Raw genomic sequence first — 14,413 nt, 5'->3', positions numbered from 1 at the left:
CTAGGCTGATCTTGCTACCCAAAGCTAGTAAGCCTTGGCAAGAAAGTTACCTCACAGAAAATTCAGTTCTTCATTTCCAAAGTCAGCATGCGGCTTCTATGATCTCATCATATGCATGTAATGTCATTTTCAAAAGCTACAGCCTCAAGTTTCTGCTAAAAGTAACTAAAGGGGGGGGGGGGGGGGGAACTGTCACCTTTAGAGATTCTATGAGTTTCTGGGTGACTCCTGGAGCCCTGTGAGTCTTGGACCTCCTGGCGGCAGGACAGCAGCCAAAAGCAGCTGTGCAGGGAGAGAGTTATAAGTTTCAACCACAGGAGAGGTGTTTTTATGCAGTTACACTTGAATGTTATTAATAAAGAAGTTAGGGATTTAGCCATAACTACACCTGTGCTACTATGGCTGGAAACTCCCAGCCCTCGGCTGGTATCTGCCTGGCTTTCATCCGCCCTGTTCAAGGGAAAGCTCAACCCGCAAGGAACTACAAAGGCAGGATGTGGAGATGTTTCAAGATGCAACTGTCATGAAAACACAGCTCTGTCTTCTAGCATGTAGATGCTAATTTCAGTATACACAGAAATGTTAAAAAGCCAAAGAACTGTAGAATAAAAGCTTCTGTATTTTTAAATTATTTTGATTTTTTTTCCCTAAGTGCCACAAAAGCATGTACACAGCAATGTTCATATATTTTAAGATTTATTTCCTTGTTAAGTCAGCGCTGTTGTGTTCCCAACGGAATGCCCCTGGGGAAAATTCTCATCTGCCAGCCCACGCTGTTTCACTTCACAGCAGCATGCTGGCACGTTGATCAAAGATGGGGGAAAATTGCAGCTCAGATTTCCTCTATATGGTTTCAAACAACAAACTTTCTGCAGAGTGTTAAAATCATGAATTGACAAGTCTCAGCTTCAGAAATGCCTGGTCAAAGATCCTTCTTGAATTTCCCTCAGTTTTCACAGAAAGCATGCTGGAGTAAATACCTCAGTCACCTTTGTGCCCGTGGGTTCAGCTGTTGGGAGCCTGTTAAAACTGAAAGCAGGAACTGTAAGTCTCTGTAGGAACTGACAAATAGGTTTAAAAGGAAAGGGGGAAAGAAGGGAGGAGAAGAAGTGAAGAAAAAGAAAAGATTTTCCACAGTGGGGCCTAAACACAGCTTTGGGCATTGCTGGAAGACACCTGTGTCAAGATGGATCCTGTCTGGCTGCAGCGTCTGGGGGGGTTCCTGCTGTGGGGCCAGGGCTGCCCCCAGGAATGCAGACTAGGGTGAGTGGGGCCGGGTGGGCAGCAGTCTGGGAAGGCAGGACAGGGCTGGGCAGGAGAACAGACGTGCCGAGGCAGGTGAGGTGCCTACAGCCACCAGCACCCACCACGAGGGCAGAGACAAGCTCACCGTGTCTGGATGGGCATGGGAAAAGAGCAGTTGCCCAAACATCCCCATCTGCTGCAATACCTTGCATCTGATGGGAATTTAATCCATCTTTCTGTCTCCTCCACGAAGTGTACCAGCACTTCCTAGGAACCTGCTGCCATTTTATGGCCCTGCCAGGCCACAGCCAAATGTCCCAGTCTGCAAGGACCTCGTAACATCGTTTGATGTGACTTCAAGGTGTAAGCAGCCAGCTGGAGCCCCTTTGCTCAACAGTTGGTTCAACAGCAGTGAGTGGTAAAAGCTATCATGGTTCCAGTGTCCTTTTGTTTCCTGTAAAGGGTGGTGTGATCTAGCAATAGGTGCCAGGAGAAACGCCGAGAAAGGGCTTTCAGAGCCCTAATCTGAAGGAATCACTGTTTGGTGTAGTAGCAAGGAAGCACAGACTGTAGTAAGTGTGAAAACTTGGTGGGAATCATGATTCCTCCACGAGGCTGTGGGATGGGAGGTGTCCGGAGCTGTGGAAAGGGCTGGTGCTCCCCTATGCTCAGGTCGTGCGTGAGGTTCAGTGTGAGTGCCTGTGTCTGTCAGGACCAGGGGCTTTTGGGGGCTGGCCGGTGGTTAGCTTTCATAGCACTCAGGCATACACCAAGCTCCTGAAAGGAAAAGGTCAGGCAAACAAACCATACAGGCTTTCCCAGATCTTAACCACAGGTCACTTGCTGATTTCTTGCCAAGGAAAATGCAGAATGCTTTCCAGCTGCTTGGAGCCTGGGGGAGGGCAAGACACGAGTGGGAGGGGAGTCCGTCTGCTGATGTCTTTCTCTGCCTTCACTTTGACCCTCTCCTAAGTGACCTGATTTAACATCTCCACTCTTCGCTGACCATTCCTTACTCTGCAAGACTTTTCTGTTCTCTCACCAGTGATTTTTGATTTCAGTCACGAGGCTCTGAAGTCAGCCAGTCTTCTGCCAGCAGCTGTCCTTATGAACTCCACTCCGGGAAAGATTCTGACTTTCTTTGGCCAAGACCGTTTAGTGGTCACACAGACAAACAAATCTCTTTCTGTGCCTCAGCAGGAGCACAAAGGGCACCGTCCACCACATTTCCACCTGTGGCAGCAAGAAAAAAATCAGTAGAACTGAACCTTTCCTCTTACCATTGGCATGCCTAGACAAAAACGTTCGTCTGTATCTTCCCTTTCAGGGTCACTTAGTGGTTAGAATGGGATTAACTGCGTGTGCATACATTTAAAGGTGTTCATCTTCTCTATTTTTATCCAGTAGTTGGTGCCTAGCTTCTCTGCTTCTTCAAAGCAAATCAATGCAGGTAATGATAGACAGTAACGTGGCAACGTTTTACATAAACAGGCTTGCCGGAGCCAGATCTTCCTCTCTCCTGCCAGAAAGCTGTTTGTCAGAGGAATCCATGCATCTGGCACCAAATTCCAATCATAGCACGACAACTGTGGGAATTACAGCGACATTGGCAGCTCATCTGAAGAGACAGTATTTGTTTTCCTTGTTTAGAACTATAAATAGTCAATAGAGGACTCTCATTCAAGCAGTATCGATGATTGAAGTAATCCAGGCACAGAGACATGGCCAAAAATTGGACTCCCACTCCCAAGCTGACCCACCTCTTGCTTCGGAAGCCCAAGTTCCAAAGTGGCAGTGCAGAAAACACATGCCCAGCAGCAAACAAGCCCTCAAGATACACTGACACACCCGCTGTTTGTGTTTGACCTTAAAACTGTTTGCCTGTTCCCCTGCCTGACCTACATTTTTTTTATGTTTTCAACACCTTCAGCTCTGCTGTGGTTTGAGCAGCTGACTTCCACCTCAGCCTTTCCAAGATCTACAAAGTGGAACAACACTGAGGTGTCCCGAGAATGCCCTGCCTGCCTGGGCAATGCGCTTGGCGCTAGGGCATGTGGACAGCATGTGCCCTTGCATGAGGCAGCTGCAGGGTCTTTATGTTCAGTACACTGGAAGCGGTGCTTCACCACCTTATCATCAGGGCTCTCCTACCCTGGGGGAGATGTGCATTTGAACCTCTCCTGGGGTTGAAGTAAATGACCGCAGCTCTTCTATTCCCTGGGTGAACTGTCCCTCTGCTGTGATAAGAAGTAGAAGAGGACCATGTCTTTCTTCTTTAATCTCAAAATAAATAAATAAATAAAATAAAATAAATTGCTCAGTTTCTACTTTTAAGAATAATTGCAAGCACATTCTTGGAGGAGACTGCTAGGAATGACATGTGTGGAAAAAACCTTCTAGGGAAAGGCAGAGACACAGGGGTATTGCCACAATGGATTGCTGTTTCCCAATAGACCGAGATTTGGGGCAGTAGGTTCCCAAATGCCCGAGTGCAGGTACTTTTTCCTTGTGTCATGTTCCTACCAAAAGGGTTTCCCTCAGAATCAGTTGTCATGTCCCGCAAACCAGGGCCATTACTGCAACAACATTTTCTCTGTGGGGCAGGAAGCTCTGTACCAATGGAAAAAAGAAGAATACCAAAACCAGAGCACAGTCTACTGAATGTAAAATCAGCAGCATAGCTGTAACCCGTCCTGAAAATCATGTCCTTGAGCTAGAGGGGAACATGTGACTGAGAAGAGGAAGTAACAAGGGTAAGGAACAAGTGACAGGAAGATAAAGGGCAAGTATCCAACAATCAAATACGTTTCTGTGGTTTTTAATAATAAATGGGACTGTGTCATATGCTTCTTTTCTCACTCTTAGCTATGCAAATATTAAATGAGAAACCCCGGGCTGCCAAAGCCTTCCTTATCAAATACCAGTCACAGCCACAGAGAAAGAACATTGCTTTGGTGTTGAAGATGCAAGCCCCCCAGCTAATTGTCAGCCAAATGCTGTCTCCCTGGATTTTTTTGGTAAAATTCAAGTTCTTTATGATTTCACCAGGGCACATTTTTTTTCCCAGAGCAGTGGAGCTTGTTCTTGCTCAGCACATTTGTGGGAGGGATACAGTACTGTCATGTGAAACACCCTGTGGCTTCACCAGCAGCTTACTGGGCACCTAATAAGAGGTATTATCCCTGCTCAAAGCAGTATGGTCTGTCTCCTGGGAGGTTTTTCCCCTTCCTCCACGCTTGCAAACTCACTTTTCCACTTCAGTGCAGTCCAAACAAAATGCATTTCTACTAAGTAAGGCTAATTTGCATGTGAAATTTTACTTTGGGAGGGAGTTTTGTTCTAGAAAAATACGTATGTTCAAAGGGAAAAAAGCTGGGTATCTTAGTGAAAGTACATTTTTCTTTTTAGCTCTGTCCAGCTTAAGAAAATCATCATAAGACTGATGTCTTCTAGTTTTACATACTTTCAGAACAGACTCAGACATCCAGACAGGCACACTCATAATTTTTGCTTCAGTGTAAGCATGAAGTTTCTGTCATAGGAAAAGGCATTTTCAGAAAGTTTTTCAAGTTGTTAAACAAGGAACTGTAACTGAAACTGTTCTGCTAATTCAGTGATAATTTTCTCTATCACCGGATGATCACCAGATTGAAATTTCACGTGCTGCTTCCGCACAGCAACCAGTATAAACCTTTTCACCCCTGAGTTGTGGCTGCTTCTGTGTGTTTTGTTACCTCTCATATCCCACACTGCATTGCCTTGTTTCTGAAGATGCAATGCTTTGCCTTCACCATGGTCTTCTGCTCTGCACAGCCACCTATTTCTTTACCTGTAAGCTCCTTGCTGCCTCCCTCCACAAAGCCCTGCCCTGCTCACCTCCTCTGGCTCAGATTGTCCTTCTCTGCACTCTTGATGCCTTAAACCCAACACCAGTAGCATGTCAACTCTCTCTACTCTAAATCAGCTTCTGTCTGCATGCTGCTGTGTTTGTTGCTACAAAGCAGTATTTGCACTACTCTTTTTTTAGGCTGAATCCCTGCAGTTGGCCATAATCTGGTTCTTTCTACAAATCTCTGCCCCTTGGTCTGTTGCCTTCTTCCTAAAGGATATTGCCGTATTTTTTAAAACATGGGCACTTGGATCTCTGATGAACTGAGCATCAAAGAAGCAGAAGGCAACTGGCCTTGCAAGAGATACATAGTCCCAAGATGGCAAGACTGCTCTTTCTGAGGAAAAAAGATAGATAGGGACCTAAAATACTGTCAGGGATTCTGTGATTTTGCTAGTAATGTTCTTGAATCTACAGAGGTTTTGAGAAGAAACGTGTGTGGCTAACTCATCCCAGCCAAGAAAGACTTTACAGTGATGTTCCCTGTACGGTCTCCAATAAATGAGAGCTGCTAATTGTTCATTCCTCCTAAACTTTCATTTCTCTGTGCTGTAAGTGACTTAGCCTGCGGCAGGCTCCAGTCTGGACTGGAGTTTTTGGTTCTTATCCATCCACCTTAGAGCTTTGTTGTGGTCCATGTATTTCCTCCAGGTGATCGTCTTACAAGGTACCACAATTTGCCACAGGGACAGGCCCAAGTCCACAGCCATCATTCAAGCTAGACTTTGGACTTGGCTTTTTTTCTGTAAGGGGAACTGCAGTGAAACCAGGTAAATCTCCAGTTTGGGGGTTCAACACTGAGACTGCTGATTGGATCGGCATCTGAACTGCGCTGTTTGGGCACGTCTCTTGTTTTTGTTAAATACTGAGACGTTCTTCCCCCTGGGCTGTCTGCTCCTGACATTCATGCTTTGCCTCCAGTTTGTAGGTTGAAGAATCAGGTAATTACTACCCTGGGATTTCCATCCTTTGGAAAATGCTGTGCCCTCCTACCAAATGTGGATTTTTCTGTTTAAACAGAAGTGCTTGTAATGAGTGGTTTAGCTTTGCTTGTTGCCTTGTGTTTGTTTCTCTGTAAAACGAACATTTTCTCCAGACTTGCTCAGGGCTAAAAAAGGTGTTTCATAAGTCTCACATTAGTGTGCAAGTCTTTACATGGATACAAATTAGGTTCAGGATGAGATATCAGTTGCTCTCTGAGCTTGGTTTTCCTTATCCCACCAAGCCACACATTGCCCTCAATGCTTCTATGGCCAACTGGACTCCTAATTTCTCCAGACAGCTGCCAAACCAGCTGGACTGTGCAAAAAGGACATGTCTGAGGCACTATTTCGTAGTGACTGTGGCATAATCAGACCTTCAACTCAAACATACGAATTGATCCAGGTAAGTCTCTGTCTGGACATGGCTCCTGCTGGCATTTTCCTTGGCACAAGCGCAGCATAATGCCAAAGAGCCACAGGGAGCAGCCAGCAGAGATGGAGTGTGGGAGCCTCTGCTGCTCCCCCAGGATGGTCAGGCTTCTGGAGTCATGCAATGGGAGCAGAAAAATAAAGCACTCTGTTTTATGAAAATTAAGGTTCACGTTGCTCTTGGGCTCCTTACCGGTTGCTAGTGTAACTGTCAGCTGGGGAAAGCTTGGATGAAGAGCATCGTCTCCTGGAGCAAAATTTCTTGCTTTTCCTCCTGGCAGATTTCTTTCAGTGGGAGAGGAGGGCTGGGAAGGGCCTGGTGCCTTTTCACCAGGGGGAGGCAAGAGCAAAGCGGGATATTTGGGAAAAGGCCCACGACAGGTGAATTTGCACCAGCTCTGTGTGGGGCATGTGCTGTGGAAGATGTCCCATACCATGGTCCCAAAGCTTGGAAAAAAATGGCCAGATGAAGAAGGGCACAGAGATACCAGTACCACCTCACCTGGGAGCTTTACTGACAGATTGGTGAAAGCCAGAGCGAGGTGACAACAGAGACTGTGTGCACACCAATATGTGTATGTATGGCTCTTATCGCCGGTGCTACAAAGGAAATCTTGTATTACTTGGCGACTACAACAGCCTAGAAAATGGAGCGGGCACCAAGGAATAAGTGAAATGGAAAGAATCTGATCCTCCTCATTAAACTGCTCACTCTCCAACAACAGATGGTGTGTTTGGGAGTGTTTGCCGTTAAGAAAGTTAAAGCCCTGGACCAAAGGGAAAATATAAACCACATTTAACTACTTGCATATGTTGATGTTTGGAATCATTTCCAGGCAGATATAATGTCAGACATCCACACACTGACCCCCGTTTTTTGTTTGCCTGTGCTCTTTCATTCGTTTGTCATGATGTTTGTCCCGTGACCCAACATGACAGCAAAATGTTGGCTATTGTTTTGCCATAAATAGTTTGGAGAACTATTTAGGAGAAAGGAGAGCTGCAGCTCATGGAAGGTTTTGTATAGCAGAGACATTTTAATATAGGCAGGTGGGAACAATTATTATGTCTGCCTTGAACTCAATTCAAATAGCTATGCCAATTTGCATCACTCAAAATTTATTTTACCACGTCGCCTGTCTGTTTCAGATCGTCGGAGGTTTTTTTAAACCTCATCAAAAGCATTCTAAGAATGATACTGAGAAAAAAAATATCATTTTGCCACCTTAAAAATTCTTGCCTGTGGAAATCCCTCATGTGTGTACCACCTAAATCATATAAGTACTTGCATTTGCTTATACCTTTGAATCTATGCATACAGGTACATGTATTTTATTAGGTTGCAGTTGTTTTTCTTCCTACCCTGCCTCATTCAAATGGCCCCAACTTGGAGAACGTGTTAGTGCTGGAGAGAGAGGAGAACAAGGGCTTTATGTTTAAAGCATCAGCTCTCTGGATTTGAACTCGGCTTTTACGTGAAGTTCCCACCTGATGCCAGCCATGTGACACAGCCACGCTGTTCCCAGCCGGCTGTTAAAATAAATCCACGCTGCAGATTACTGCTCTCAGCCTGCAGGGCAGCTGCGATCCTCTCCCACGCATTACCTGCACCGTGCCAGCACCATGCACTTCCAGCCGCGCAGCACCCCGAGGTCTTGTTCTGCCCCCAGATCCTTCTCTGGCAGACGTGCAGTGCTGATGGCCAAAGCTACTGCTCTCGGTTGCCTTGGTCAGGCCGCGCTGGTACAATCAACTCCGGAATTTGGCTCAGTGCATCACCTGCTGTCACCATCAAAACGTGTTTTCTAATATTAGACGAATCCCCAAGGTGCTCCTTGAAAGGGAAAAAATATATATATATCAGCCGTATGAGGTGATGAATGTGCTGTATTACTGGAATCTGCAAAATGATTTCCATTAAAATGTAACATTAAATCTCGCTCCTCTATTCCACTGTGAAGCATCGGGGAAAATTATCTCATGAGCAGGGTATTTCCAAGATTTTGAAACGGATTCACAGTCTCACCCCTGTCACTGATGCTGTCAAATTGGCATACCGCATACCTCAAACTGCTGTGCACTGCACAGCCATAAATCCCACATGGATTTATCCTATTGCCTCGGTGTCATTAGCCCTGATATGACAGGCTGCAGTGCTGAATGAGCGCATAACTTGGCAGAGGTCATGCAAGGTAGCAGAGACCTCCCAAGGGAATACAGGCTTCATAACAGTCTCATTTTCTGAGCACTGCTGGGTAAGCAGCCTGGATGCCATACTCTCTCGGTATCATTTAGTTTTGCCCTCGACTGTTTTTACTGAGGATGCATCTGCGCAACATTCTGGGAAACAGAAGCATTTATCAGGCATTTTCTTGTCTTATTTTCTGACCCCCCAAAAAGTTACCTGTCATTTCCCAAAGCCGTTGCCAAATCGCAGCGTGGCTGTTTTAAATATTCATTATAATTGTGTTAACATGTTTGCTGAGCGAGCACTCCTGGCCTGTGCTGACCGCTCGGCATTCAAAATTAGCACAGTAATTATATTTCACAGTCTACTGGCCGATGGGAAATTTCACCTCACTTGTGAATTTGCATGTTCTGAAATAGGTCGGAGAAGCAGATGGCTTTGCAAGAAGAGAAAAAAAAAATATATATATAAAAAGGGCTGCGAGTCAGCCTCTTGTTCTGCTACTTGGATTAAGCCCTTTCTAGCAGGGTGAGGGCTCACACCCAGCTAGGTGGCTCCCTGGTGCTCGGGGAACCATCGGGAGCAGCTCTGGGATCTTCCTGGAGGTGGCTTTTGGTTGGCTTCCAGGGGCGTTCATGCACAGTGTGTCCAGCAGCACCAGCTCCTTAGTGGCTCCAAAAGTAGCACCAGATGAGCCTGACATTTAAGAGTCCGAGGGCAGCTGAAAAACAGCTTTCCACTGCTGTGAAGCTGAAGCTGTAGTTAAATACAGGCGTTGCCAACTGCAAGACCTGTTAGATAACTGAGCAAACATATCTCTGGGGAAACCACCTTGCCCTGAAGCATTTTTCTCACTTCTGTGGACATAAGGAAACTACAACATCCATCTTCTAGCCCTTCTTTGATTATCACTTCAACCCCAGCAATTAAGGCAGTCTCAGACACAGTAAGTTAGAGTCCCCCAAGGAACACAAACGCCCCCAAGGAGCCCACCACATTCCTCCGGTGTTTCAGCACATTACGAGGCCTATTTTCCCACATACTGTGGTGGGGTGAAAAACAAATGAAAACGCTGCAGGGTCACACAATGTACTTCTGTGAGTGCTTTCATGCTTTCATGTTTTGTATGGATTTGCCTCCTTCTGGCTTCCTGTTTTCTCTTACTTGCCTTCAACCCATGTACCCACAAACACCTGGTGTCTCTCTCAGCACTTGACGTATCTCTCAGCTTAATAACATCGCCACAAAAATAACAGTCACTGTGATCACCAGTTGGGGTTTTTGAAGAAGAAGAAGAAGCCAACAGTCACGCATGGTGACCTTGCGTGTCCAGTCTCTGGCTCGATGAAGAGGCAGTGCCATATGCGAACCTGTCATGATGCCTCTCTGTGTTACTTCTCCATTCTGCACTATATCCACAACGATCCCACAGCCACAGCATCTCTGCAGATACAGCTGCACCACCAGCAGTGGGTGTCTGGAGAGAACCCATGGGCTCCTGATATGACACCAGTCCTTTCCACGTGCACTGAAGGAGAATCTTTGCTGGTCTTAGGCTGAACACAGACCACAATTGTTAGGTGGGACCTTAGAGTTTGGACATTATCAGAATGCAGGCTTTTGCTTTCATATATGGTAAATTTACCTGGATATGCCAATGCTGCACTACCCTATTTTTCTTTCCTTGAAGCCCACAGGAGAAAAACACTACTTTTTTTTTTTTTTTTCCTGCTTGTTTGTTGTGTTCCTGCCCGTATGTAAGAGACGCTGTTCACACAAACAACCAAGTATATGTAAAGAGGTTCCTGGGAGAAGCCTAACCCAAGAATGGAATTTTGCTCGTCAGTCACAAAGCAATTAGTAATCACACCATTTTCTTCTCTTAGGAAACGAGCTCCACTGTCTGAATTGACCGACTGCGACAGGTCTGAATGCAACACTTACAGATCTCCGCCTATCAGTAGCAACTCAGTCTCAGCTACGCTCAGCCAAAAGCCCAAGGCTTTTATGTATGTTGGTTTATCTGTGCCCTAATTTTATGCTAACCATTGCAAAAATCAAGAACTGATTATTTATAATTAATGAGGGCTTTTTCCAACACCAAGCAATGAATTTCTTAATGACATTCAAATCAGCTGTACACTGAGATGGAAAGGGAGGATTCTTTTCATAAAGGTATCAATACTTGTTAGTGGCAGCCTGCTCTTGCCTTGTCTTACAGTCCTCTCACAGTGTATGTTTCCACGTTTTGTTATTTTGATTCCAATTTAATTTATATAGAGAAAAAATAGTGTATCAATGTACAAAGAATGTATCCATGTCAAATGATTAAATCATGAGTTCGGTATGAACTGCAGAACAATAAGAGATGCCTTGAGTAATTCATCTTATCACCAGCCTTGAAGAATGGATAAAAACACCTTACAAAATTCACAACAAAAGTTATCTTAGAAAAATGTGACATAATACTGTCAGCAAAGCACATGTAAAGAAAATCTAAATGCAGAGGAAAAAAAAGGAAGAAAAAAAAAATCAAAGGTGAGTCTTGATGCTGCATCTCAGGTTTCCCTGCCCTTGTAATTATTTCCAATGGATGGTGACTACATTGTTCTTAAAATTTTCTGGGAGCTTAATTCTTCCACAGAGCAGAAAGGTAAATATGACCATAACAATTATTCATGCTGTATATTCATTTCACTGTATCTAATGCTGTAACTAGAACTGATCAGAAAAATCATAGCTATATTCTTGCCCTTTTCTTGGAGTCTATTTTTCATGGATAGGATTCCAGCTCATTGATTTTTGGTTGGAGGCCAGGCAGGTTTTGATCTGCCATCTTATCTACAGAAACAGACCACAGCAGACAACCCACCACAGCCCAGCATCCCACCCCCTCATGGGTGATTGTCATCTCATGAAAAAAGAATAAGACCTGAATGTTTGAAGTCATATTTGCATTCTTATGAGAACAAACAGAAGAGGTTGAAAATGAGATTATCCTGAAAGATACCTGGATGCTTTGACTGTATAAGAAGTGATGGGTGTCACTGGCAGTCCTCAAAAGGCATTTCCTTGAGAAACCAACCAGAACTGGTAGAAGAAGGATGGTACTAATTTGCAGAGGAATTGCTATTTTAAAGGTTTGTGCAATCTGGAGCAACTCTACACCCACGGTAGGGCCTGCTGGTGCCAAGTAACCCAGACTCTTGCTACAGGACCAGTTATTGGGCTCAAAACTCATGCTCATCCCATAAGAACTAACTATAGTTGGCTTCTTTAGGAGGTGAAGCAAAAGCAGTTCGACATGGTGCTATCATCCCTTTAGCTGTAGGCTGCAAAAACTCGCTCACCCTGACCACTTGGCCTGATGTGTCAGCAATGTGCAGGATGTGCAGGGAAACACTGAGCACCTGGAGCACACCCGGCACAGTGCTCATCTCATGAGCATCCCTCTGGCCACATGAAACTCTTGGGGTTTGGAGCACTTGCAAGAGGCAGGACAAGATATATCACTAACATGCTGAGAGAGATCCAATACAAGGCAGGCAATGACAGCAAATGCCTACACTCAACCTACTCCCCAAAATCAGAGCTATCTGTACCAAACAATTCAGATTGCAATACACTCAGATGAAGAAGTGGCAATGCCAGGGTGTGCCGATGGGTACGAGAAGGCTGGGCACTACTGCCTCTAAAAGGGGAAGCAGAGCTCAAGCCACAACAAATGCTTTGTCATCGGGAACTCAGCCCAAGCAAGGCTGGCATCGTGGTTTGTAAAGGCAAAGGACGTGGCTGACCAGGCCTTGCTCTTCAGTAGGGTAACTCCTAGGGTCTTAGCCCAGATTTCATAGGCCCCCCTGCATATCAGCAACAGTGCTAGCAGCACTTTCTTGTTTCTAATAAATTCCTAAATTATTTTTGTTTTCTAAATGTCATAGAAAAAGGGAATCAGTCAGTCAGCAAGACTGACACATGCCAAATAATCTCTCCAGGGAAGACAGTCATCTGTACCATTGCGTTTGACCTCATTTGTCTGACTCAATTTGACAATCTAGGCTGCTATTTTTCCTTTCTGCCTTCTGCACAAGGAGCATCTACAGCTTGAATTCACATGTTTTCGTGCAAGATCCCATCTGATCATCCCCAGGGAAGCAGTTTGAAGTTGTCTGATGGACAGGTCATATGCCCAGAGCCTTGTACCTCTGTTAGGAGCTGGGTTAAATTTGATGCACAGCTGGAGTAGTGCTTTTGGTGTTGTTGCTTTCAAAGGGAGCCTAGTTCCTATGTGCCAAGCTGCTCTGAAAACCAGCTGTGTGCTTGAAATGGGAATGACCTGGGGGTTCATTTCAACATTATGCTACTGTACCAAATCAAAATGCAACTGCAGATGTAGCCACAGATAAGACATTTCAAGTTACTCACCATCCGTACTAACCACGTATGAGATCACATCATTCAACCTTGCCTATCTGAAACAACAGCAAACAACATAAAAGGACTCAGATTAAGGACTGTGCTCTTTGGAGATGTCTTTATTTCCCCCAGATAACATCTGTGACATGAGTGATTTGAAAATACCATGGAGTAAATTGGAGGAATAAAATCTAGAAAAAGCAGGGAAATAACTTTAATAATAAAGCAGTCAAGAATCTTTCCAGATCCTCTTGTAGTCTTTTGATATTAATGGACTTTGTGAATTTTATTGTGTTTTAAGGCTGTAGCCTGTTCGTGAGAAGTCTTTGCTCTAGTATTTAGGATTATGGTTAAAAAGAGTCAAAGGAATGGGATGTTGCTTTCTTTTGCAATCCCCTAACACAGCTGCCTGTTCCCAAACAGCACAGGGACTTTTTTAGAGAGGATGTGGACCAAAGAGACACATTCACCCTCACTCTCTTAAAATAAAGATACAGCCTGCTTCTCACATTAGCCCACCAGAACAGGCAAGTCACCTGCTTTCTTCTGTTTGGGAGCATCCAGAACCTGGAGGAAACGGTGCACTGAGAAGAAGAAAAAGCATTTAAAGAACTTTGTGATCCCAGAAGTGATACACTGAATTGGTTCAAGAAATACTGTACTCTTCAGCAGGCTGCCATTTCAAACAGATTTTATTCATCAGGTCTAGGATCCAGTGGGTTGTTTCTCTAGCTCTTTATTTCCTAACCAAGGTTTGCAAAGAAATATTTCTCCAGCTTGCCACTCCAACACACACACACACACAAAAACAAACAATATGACTGTCCCCAAGTTGTCCAGCTACTTCTATCTGTATTTCTGAGCAGTGGTTTCTATGTGGAGGAGCAGGTCTATGGTCCTCTGCTGCTTGTTTTTCTGTGTTCTCACAACAGCTGACTCTGAAAAGGGCTGGATTCATTAGAAATATTACAAACAAACAAGCAAGCAAAAAAATAAAGATTACCATGCAATGTTTTTTCCCCAAAATTTCTGAAATGTGTCATGAAAAGCTGGGCAGGACAGAAAAAAGATCACAGAAAGTAGTTTTATCCTTAGTAGGTGAGCACAAAAGATATTTCCATTTGACAAATCATTTGGCTTTCAGAGTTTTGACAGTCTCTGTACAAATTCTCTCAGTAATGAGATGCTTATTTCTTCTACTGACCTTGCTGGTGTTTTAAAAACATTTATTTACTTATCAAGAAACCCTCTTTTGAATGAAAATTT

The sequence above is a fragment of the Anser anser genome (genome assembly GCF_964211835.1).
Source record: "Anser anser genome assembly, chromosome: 2".
NCBI classification, from domain to species: Eukaryota; Metazoa; Chordata; class Aves; order Anseriformes; family Anatidae; genus Anser; species Anser anser.
Note: the sequence above shows the minus strand (reverse complement) of the source record.